The following is an 8596-nucleotide window of genomic DNA, read 5'->3' as shown; positions in this document are numbered from 1 at the left end:
ATATATGAATGTTATCTGATGTTAGCAAGTTATTGATTTCATGAACCGTATTTCTAAGGCCTCATATAATATAATATGGGATATTTTCAGCTCTTTCCTGGGTATCTTATCAGAGATAGACATAATACTGAAAAGAGCAGACAAAGCAAGAGAAAAATATATACATTCAGCAGTCCATTAATCAATTGGTGTGTGTGTGTGTGTGTGTGTGTGTGTGTGTGTGTGTGTGTGTGTGTGTGTGTGTGTGTGTGTGTGTGTGTGTGTGTGTGTGTGTGTGTGTGTGTGTGTGCTTCGTGTAATGCGTGCGTGTGTGTTTGTTTGTGTTTATTGAAGCTACGAACCCATAGGCTTGACTCACTCATCCCTTCCAGGCTTCTGGGGGAGGATGGACAATGAGCCTGTCATAGCGGATGTAAGCAATGTCCCCACGCGCACTCGGGCAGCTTTCATGGCTGGGATAAGATCTTTCCCCTTCTGGCGCACAGCTTCAGGATAGTCCTCGTTGAGGAAGATATACGTTCCTCTCAAGCTCTTGGCTCTTTCCAGAACAGCAACCTTGTCCTTGAACCTCAGGAACTTTACCACTATCGGCCTGGGCCTATCACCTGGGCCGGTGGTGGGTTTTCAAGTCCTGTGGACACGCTGATGTGGAGCGTTCCTGTGGCCCATACGGTGCATTCAGCAAGTATTCAGACCCCTTGACTTTTCCCACATTTTGTTAAGTTACAGCCTTATTCTAAAATGGAGTTAATTGTTTTTTTGCCTCATCAATCCACACACAATACCCCATAATGACATCACAATACCCCATAATGACATCATAATACCCCATAATGACATCACAATACCCCATAATGACATCACAATACCCCATAATGACATCATAATACCCCATAATGACATCATAATACCCCATAATGACATCACAATACCCCATAATGACATCACAATACCCCATAATGACATCACAATACCCCATAATGACATCACAATACCCCATAATGACATCATAATACCCCATAATGACATCATAATACCCCATAATGACATCACAATACCCCATAATGACATCATAATACCCCATAATGACATCATAATACCCCATAATGACAAAGCAGGAAATTGTTGAACATTTATTTTTTTTAAATACAAAAACTAAAATATCACATTTACATAAGTATTCAGACCCTTTACTCAGTACTTTGTTGAAGCACTTTTGGCAGCGATTACAGCCTTGTGTCTTCTTGGGCACGACGCTACAAGCTTGGCACACCTGTATTTGGGGAGTTTGTCCCAATCTTCTCTGCAGATTCTCTCAAGCTCTGTCAGGTTGGATGGGGAGCGTTGTGGCACAGCTATTTCCGGTCTCTCCAGACATGTTCAATCGGGTTAAAGTCTGGTCTCTGGCTGGGCCACTCAAGGACATTCAGAGACTTGTCCCAAAACCACACCTGCGTTGTCTTGGCTGAGTGTTTAGGGTCGTAGTCCTGTTGGAAGGTGAACCTTCACCCCAGTCAGAGGTCCTGGGCGTTCTGGAGGAAACATACACCATCCCTATGATGAAGCATGGTGGTGGCAACATCATGCTGTGGGGATGTTTTTCAGTGGCAGGGACTGGGAGACTAGTCAGGATCGAGAGAAAGGTGAACAGAGCAAAGTACAGAGAGATCCTTGATGAAAACCTGCTCCAGAGGCCTCAGGTTCTCAGACTGCTCATGATGCATTTGTAAGTTATTTTCTTGGAGAATGAATGGATATAACGTTCATTTATAAGTCCAAAACTGTATGTGGCAACTAAGGATTTTAACTTTAAAGTGAAAGTTTATTAATTAAGTTTATTAATTAAGTTTATTAATTAAGTAATCAGATGAATCCCAGAAACCAAAGACGTAACTACAATTCATGTCCACAAGGTAGAGTCAGAGCAGAGATAGTGAAATGTTATCTGTTACCCAGTGTCTTGTTCCCACAATGACCTTTAATCTTCCTGTTGCTCCGTGTCTAGATCCCCTAACGTGACCTTTGATCTTCCTGTTGCTCCGTGTCTAGATCCCCTAACGTGACCTTTGATCTTCCTGTTGCTCCGTGTCTAGATCCCCCAATGTGACCTTTGATCTATAAAGTCAGCAGGAAGTACATGATAGACTGCATTCCAAATGGTACCACATTCTCTATGCAGTGCACTACTTTAGACCAGACCCCACAGGGTTCTGGACAGAATAGAAAGCCATTTAGGACACATACAGAGTGTGTAAACTAGCATATCACCCTACTCTACCTAGCAACATGATGACAACTACTGATCTGTCAAAGTTATCAAAAATTCAACACACGTGTCTATTGTCATTGAGAGAGAGAGAGAGAGAGAGAGAGAGAGAGAGAGAGAGAGAGAGAGAGAGAGAGAGAGAGAGAGAAGAATGCTCAATCTTTGAGAGTACACAGCGGCAGAATACCTGACCACTGTGACTGCACCCAAAATTAAGGAAAGCTTTGACTATGTACAGACATCAGTGAGCATAGCCTTCTATTGAGTCAGGGCATTCAGTGGCTCTCAAGAGAAGACAGGCTATGTGCTCACTGACCCACAAAATGAGGTGGAATTCTGAGCTGCACTTCCTAACCTCCTGCCCAAAACATGATTCCAGATATTAGAGAGACATACTTTCCCTCAGATTACACAGATCCACAAGAGATTCTAAAACAAATCAATTTTGATAAACTCCCATATACTGGGGAAAAATTACACAGTGTGCCATCACAGCAGCAAGATTTGTGAGCTGGTGTTGCCACGAGAAAAGGGCAACCAGTGAAGAACACACACCATTGTAAATACAACCCATATTTATGCTTATTTATTTTATCTTGTGTCCTTTAACCATTTGTACATTTTAAACAAAAATACTGTACATATATATATATATATGTCTTATATATAATAAGTCAATCATTTTGTAATGTCTTTATTGTTTTGAAACTTCTGTATGTGTAATGTTTACTTTTAATTTTTTTGTTTATTTCACTTTATATATTATCTAGTCATTGTTTGGCAATGTTAACACATGTTTCCCATGCCAATAAAGCCCTTGAATTGAATTGAGAGAGAGAGAGGAGAGAGTGAGAGAATAGAGAGTAGAGAGCAGAGAGAGAGCAGAGAACCAGAGAGAGGGCAGACAGATGAGATTCTAGTGGAGACTTGAGGGCATTCTAGAGGAGTGGCTTGTCAGAAATAGGACATCAGTGGCTTGTCTTCTTTGCAGACATCCTACCTGTCAGGTCATTTTCTGGGCCCACTGACAGCACAGAAAGAGGACATTCTAGTGGCTTTTCAGGACATTCTAATGACTTGTCAGGGCATTCTAGTGGCTTGTCAGGACATTCTAGTGGCTTGTCGGACATGCTCTTGTCAGGACATTCTAGTGTGACTTGTCAGGACATTCTAGTGGCTTGTCATGTCTTGTCAGACATTCTAGTGGCTTGTCAGACATTCTAGTGACTTGTCAGGACATTCTAGTGGCTTGTCAGGACATTCTAGAGACTTGTCAGGAGATTCTAGTGACTTGTCAGGACATTCTAGTGGCTTGTCAGGAGATTCAGTGGCTTGTCAGGACATTCTAGTGACTTGTCAGGAGATTCTAGTGGCTTGTCAGGAGATTCTAGAGACTAAGACTTGTCAGTGAGATTCTAAAGACTTGTCAGGAGATTCTAAAGACTTGTCAGGAGATTCTAAAGACTTGTCAGGAGATTGTGGTCCTGATAATGTCGGGAAAAATGTACACACACACACGCACTTGACATACCTTCCTTAGCCTTAAACTGGTTGAGCTGGTTTGCCAACAGGAAACCCAGCAGTGACCAGCACTAACACACCCTGGCACCTCATCCTTTCCTACACAAAAAAACACCCCCATCCAGGTTGGACAATAAGTCAATCAATTAACCAACCAATCAATCAAATTAATTTCTAAATCCTTTTATTTTTACATCAGCAGTTGTCACAGTCATTGTACAGTAACCCGGTCGTTCCAGACTCCAAAGAACAAGCAGAGCAGAAGCAGACACACATGGTCTAGAAAACCCTTCCTCCTCGGGCAACAATAATAATAAAGGTCAACTAACCTGGAGATTGTGGAGTAGAAGCAGTCTGCTAGGAGGTCCAGAGACTGAGTTGCCTCTCTGCTGTTACATCTGACATCCTACCTGTCCAGGTCATTTCCACACCCCCAACCCCCTAAGAAGTTCCCTAAGAAAAAATGATTTTGGCTAATATTGGTACAAAAACATGATGTAAATAGATTCTTCAGAAACTCTTCCATCTACACTCCAGATCATTAAATAAGTCAACACACAATGTCACTCACTATACTCTTAGAAAAGAAATATCTGGATACAACTAAAAAGGGTTTTATTGCATTCTTAATATAGGAGACCCCTAAAAAAAAATCTATATAGAACCATTTTAGCTAAACAACAACTGTAACAATGTCTTTTTAAGACAATAAGTGGTTATTGGGCAAATTGATTTATGTTTTCAATAAACATTTTTCAGATGAAATATAGTTTAATTGTTTAATTGCCTGTTACGTGAACAGTGTTTCAGAGGGTTGGGTGTCTGTGGCAGAAAATATACACAATTCCACTGACAGCGGATGAGTAAACAAAGTTTAAAAGACAGACACAACAGATATGTTACCTATGATGGTGAAAACAAAGCATGGCAATAGCTGGGCCATTAGTATGTAGACCATCACCAAAAACCGCCTGCAATTAACCTTTACACTGGACAGGATGGGAAGTTCTGACATCCAGAAGTAAAAGAGATGTGGAGAAGAACCACCTGATGTAACTGTTGTACCAGACCTGCAGTGTGTTCTGGTCCAGACCACCTGATGTAACTGTTGTACCAGATAGTGCAGACCACCTGTGTAACTGTTGTACTACTGGTCCAGACCACCAGGACTGTTGAAAGGCGCAGATAAATAAATAAATACAGTGGGGTGATGAACTGTTGTACCAGACCTGCAGTGTGTTCTGGTCCAGACCACCTGATGTAACTGTTGTACCAGACCTGCAGTGTGTTCTGGTCCAGACCACCTGATGTGACTGTTGTACCAGACCTGCAGTGTGTTCTGGTCCAGACAACCTGATGTAACTGCTGTACCAGACCTCATGTTCTGGTCCAGACCACCTGATGTGACTGTTGTACCAGACCTGCAGTGTGTTCTGGTCCAGACCACCTGATGTAACTAAACTGTACCAGACCTGCAGTGTGTTCTGGTCCAGACCACCTGATGTAACTGTTGTACCAGTCCTGCAGTGTGTTCTGGTCCAGACCACCTGATGTAACTGTTGTACCAGACCTGCAGTGTGGTCTGGTCCAGACCACCTGATGTAACTGTTTAGATTTACATTTAAGTCATTTAGCAGACTGTTTTATTTTTGCTGAATGTACAAATTGGTGCATTCACCTTATGACATCTAGTGGAACAGCCACTTTATTAATAGTGCATCTAAATCTGTTTAAAGGGGGGTGAGAAGGATTACTTTATCCTATCCTAGGTATTCCTATTTTTTGTATTCCTTACAACCTGATTGAATTTGTTCTACCAGACCTGCAGTGTGTTCTGGTCCAGACAACCTGTGTAACTGTTGAATATAAACGTATATGCTGATTTCCAGACCTTTGCCTTTTTTACCAGGTAGTCCTTGGCAAACCAACAAGTTACTCATTTTAAAACATTCTGCCAAGATACTGCAAAGCAGTTTGACACAAACAACAACACAGAGGTAGGAATGGTGTACAATCAATAATACAGTAGGAAAATCTATATACCATGTGTGCAAACGAATGTATGATGAGTAAGTGTTAGGCAATAAATAGGCCGTGGTGGCAAAGTAATTATTAATTAGCAATTAAAACTGGAATGGTAGGATGTGCAAGTTGAGATTTGGGGTCAGACACAGATAAATAAATAAATACAGACCTGGGGTGAGCAGATTGATGGCAACAGATTGTACCAGGTGCAGTATGTGAGCTGCTCTGACAGCTGGTGCTTAGACCATGAGGGAGGTAAAAACAGAGATCTTTGCAGTTAACAGACCACCTGATGTAACCAGTACACTGGACAGCAGAGAACTGGAAGGAGACATCCAGGAAGGAAGAAGGATTTGGGGAAGACCACCTGAGTAACTGTTGTACCAGACCTTGTGTGGTGCTGCTTGGTGACCAGTGAGCTGAGATAGTTGGGGCCCCCTTGAGAGACTTGTGGATGACCTGGAGCCACAGGGTTTGGCAGGCTTCAAGGGCCAGCCAAGATATAAAACAGTTTTTTTGTGGGTAGTTATGGGGCTTTGGTGGACAAAATCGGATGAAGTAGACTGCATCCATTTATTGAGTATATTTGGAACTTTTTTAACAAATTAAAATGACATGAAAAATTGAGGATCGGTATTATCAGCCCCTTTTAGTGCAGCAAATGTCTGGCACCATAATGAAGGATGCTTGTATGATCCAAATGTTGACCTAAATTTCATTTTGATGAGATGTTTAATGAGTCTGTATAAGGAGAGTTTAGGTCTAAAGACACCTGCACTTTGTGATAGTCTTAGAGGTCCGTTAAAAGCGCAGAGAGCATCATGAACCAGACATTTGTAGATGTCCACATAACAAGGAACACACCAGGCAGGTCTGGAGGGCATACAGGTGTTGCAAGAAGAAGAGTTTAAAGCATTTGGATAGTATTTCCCAAGCTTTAAACATCCCAATGGCCAGGACTGTGCAGAGTTGTATGGCATTGAAATCTGGAAGGCCAGAGTATCAGAATGGTGTCAGTATGGGGAGAGGTGGATCAAAGAATCCTTTTAAGCTTTCAGCTCATACAGGATCAAACTGATCTAGAGATGCAGCTTCGTACAGCTGGTGATCTGCAAGTACAGCTGAGGTGGGAAACCTCCAGCCTAGGAAACATTTTTCAGTCAAACATTGCACAAAACTGGCCTTTAAAGAGTGGCAAAGAAAGCCATTTCTTTAAAACCATAAAAAGAAACCAGTTTGATATACCTGCTGGGAGTGGCCAGTCCTCTTCTGGGTGCCGGTGCTAGAGATGGTAACAGAACATGACCAAGATGTTGAAATTTCATAAATGCAGCACGGTATGAATTGGCAGAACAGTTGAAACTGCAAGACCCTGAACACGACGAGTATGAAGCGAGGGCCTGCCAACGAGAGCATACAGGTCGCAGTGGTGGGTAGTATATAGGGCTTTGGTGACAAAACGGATGGCACTGTGATAGACTGCATCCAATTTGTTGAGTAGAGTGTTGGAGGCTATTTTGTAAATGACATCGCCAAGATGTTGAGGATCATAAATGGTTAGTTTTGAGGGTATGTTTGGCACCATGAATGAAGGATGCTTGGTTGTGACTAGGACAGCCAATTATAGATTTAATTTTGGATCCTGGAGATGTTTAATGTGAGTGTGGAAGGAGAGTTTACAGTCTAACCAGACATCCAAGTAATTTGTAGATGTCCACATATTCTAGTCAGAACCGTCCAGAGTTTTGATTCTGGACGGGCAGACAGGTGCGGGCAAGATCGGTTGAAGAGCATGCATATAGTTTTACATGCATTTAAGAGCAGCTGGAGGCCACGGGAGGAGAGTTGTATGGCATTGAAGCTCATCTGGAGGGCCAGAGGTATACAGAATGGTGTCGTCTGCGTAGAGGTGGATCAAAGAATCACCAGCAGCGAGAGCGACATCATTGATGTATACAGAGAAGAGAGTCGGCCCGAGAATTGAACCCTGTGGCACCCCCATAGAGACTGCCAGAGGTCCGGACAACAGATGGTGAACCAAGCGAGGCAATCATTTGAGAAACCAAGGTGGTTGAGTCTGCCAATAAGAATGTTGTGATTGACAGATGGTGGTTATGATATCGTTTAGGACCTTGAGTGTGGGCGAGGTGCACCCATGACCAGCTCTGAAACCAGATTGCATAGCGGAGAAGGTATGGTGAGATTCGAAATGGTCGGTAATCTGTTTAACAACTTGGCTTTTTGGTGGTTTCCCTAAGCCAGGATTCAGACACTGCTAAGACATCCGGGTTGGCAGAATGTGCTTAAGCAGTGAATAAAGCAAAATTAGGGAGAAAGCTTCCAATGTTAACATGCATGAAACCAAGGCTTTTAAGGTTACAGAAGTCAACAAATGAGAACACCTGGGGAGTAGGGGTGGAGCTAGGCACTGCAGGTCCTGGATTAACTTCTTATGGCTGCAGGGGCAGTATTGAGTAGCTTGGATGAAAGGTGCCCAGAGGTGCTCCAAGTAAACTGCCTGCTCCTCAGTCCCAGTTGCTAATATATGCATATTATTAGTAGTATTGGATAGAAAACACTCTGAAGTTTCTAAAACTGTTTGAATGATGTATGCGAGTATAACAGAACTCATATGGCAGGCAAAAACCTGAGAAGAAATCCAAACAGGAAGTGGAAAATCTTAGGTTGGTGGATTTTCAATCCAGACCCTATTGAATACACAGTGGGATATGTTGCACTTCCTTTAGAAACTTGTTTGAGGATTCTACTGTGAAGTGGGACCGA

Source organism: Oncorhynchus keta, unplaced genomic scaffold (assembly GCF_023373465.1).
Source record: "Oncorhynchus keta strain PuntledgeMale-10-30-2019 unplaced genomic scaffold, Oket_V2 Un_contig_17410_pilon_pilon, whole genome shotgun sequence".
Classification (NCBI taxonomy): domain Eukaryota; kingdom Metazoa; phylum Chordata; class Actinopteri; order Salmoniformes; family Salmonidae; genus Oncorhynchus; species Oncorhynchus keta.
This window is presented reverse-complemented; position numbering follows the sequence as displayed.